Raw genomic sequence first — 2,050 nt, 5'->3', positions numbered from 1 at the left:
AGAAGGCGGACCTCCTGAATTGCTGTCTGCTTCTCCATGGCATGAATGAGACCCAGAAGAGCCAAGGGGAGTCTGGAAAATTAAAGGAGAGTCTGACAGGAACTTTCTAGAAGGAAGGCGATAGTTGTGTAGGGGCATCAGTGAGGACTTCGGAGCAGACTGCCTGGGTCAGCTTCCACTGGGAGTCTTCAGCACCAGCAAGGGCAACGTCGGACTAAGTCACCAGGGAAATGACCAGCTCCAGATTCAGATGGAGGAGAATGCTGACCAGCAGTCATGCTAGCTCTGGGCTCCAAGATCAGTTCCCAGCAGAACCTCCCAGAAGGAGAGCCACCAACCCTCTGTGGTCTTCAGTTCCTGGGCAGCCCAGACCAGTTTCTCTGCAGCCAACCTTGTGAGGATCCAGGGTAGACTCTGCTGACCCGAAGACCTGGTTGCCCTAAACCACCACAAAGCCACAGAGCCCCACCGTTCCCCATGTCCTGCCTGCTGAGAGGCCCTCCCAGGGAAAACAGGGAAAGGAAAGCAGAAATCTGAAAGATGGAGTATTTCTTCCAAAATAGAGCATTTAGGTAGAAAGAGTGTAAAAATTAATCAAGAAGATGAAATCTTCTGGGTTGTTAAAAGAAATTGAGCTTTTTCTTTTTCCCTTGCTACCCAGTTAAGCATTTATAAGGGATCACTTAATAGAAAAATGAAAGAAACTGTGCTTTCTATTAACATCTGATTTGTACTATAAGTGAATATGTGACTCTAGAATTCTAGAATGATGAAGTCTAGAATTTAGAGAGTGATAATATGAAAACCTTACAAAATATAACATGGCAGTGGGTTAGTCGCTAAGTCATGTCTGACTCTTGGGACACCATGGACTGGTGCCTGCCAGCCTCCTCTGTCCCATGAGATTTCCCAGACAAGAATACTGGAGTGGGTAGCCACTTCCTTCTTCAGGGGATCTTCCTGACCCTGGGATTGAGCCTGGGTCTCCTGCATTGCAGGCTGATTCTTTACTGACTGAGCCACCTGGGAAGCAAATATAAGGTAGCCATTAACATAAGTTTGTGAGAGAGAGACCATCTTTCAATTATGTGTAAATTGGCAAATTGCAATTCTACGACCTATATTGTCATATTAATGGTGCTTTATTTATTTATTAATTATTAATGATGCTTTAATTGAACCAAGGGATGCTGTCATTAACACTGTTTCTGCATCTTAATAGTATTCCTTGATCCTGGTTAAGAAAGAAGAGGATCCTATGGGTAGATTATGAGCTTTTAATATAATAAACACATGTGAAAACAGAAATCTCAGCATTGGAATAAATTATTGTCGGCTTGTTGAGGGGAACTTTCAAGAAACAGTACAAAATAGTAGAAGGAAAAAAGGTGAGCAGATGCTAGGGACATATGGGCAAGTGGTTTTGGGGGCCTGACAAAAAAGACAAGCGCAGAATGCCTTCATCGGAGAGGAGGGATAGAACTGGTACTATGGTTCCTTTCTGGATGTGTCAGCTCTGTGATCTACCCCTGGCATCTTAAGTCCCACCTGTGTCCTTCCTCATAGCTGTGCTGTAAAGAGAGGAAGACAACGGCTCCTACTCTTGATCGGCTGTCTAATAACCCCATCCTCGGTTGAGTCTCATTGCCTATTGGGAAGTGCTTCCTTGAGTGCTGCTATATATATTTATTCTGCCTTCAGCCCCAGACTCAGGATTCCTATAGCTCTCCTGCCACCCCAATATATGGGAGGACAGAGTAGACACCAAGTAATGGACCATTCTGTCATGAGATGGAGCACAGTGAACATCTCTTTTGATGCAAACAAGTCCCCTTTTTAGAAAGCCGGTCTTATTGACTGAGAACCATTATCACAGTGAGACCAAATGAGAGGAAACAGTTAAGCATGTTTTTCCCCCCTTTTTGTGTTTATAGCTGCCCAGAAATGAACATCAATATTTAAATGTCTGAATTATCTTAGGCTTGTAAAAAACCAATTAGCCGCTCCCTGGGCCCAGTGTCTGGGGCCTCTGCAGGGCATAGTATGGGAC

This window comes from Cervus elaphus, chromosome 29 (assembly GCF_910594005.1).
Source record: "Cervus elaphus chromosome 29, mCerEla1.1, whole genome shotgun sequence".
Lineage (NCBI taxonomy): Eukaryota > Metazoa > Chordata > Mammalia > Artiodactyla > Cervidae > Cervus > Cervus elaphus.
Note: the sequence above shows the minus strand (reverse complement) of the source record.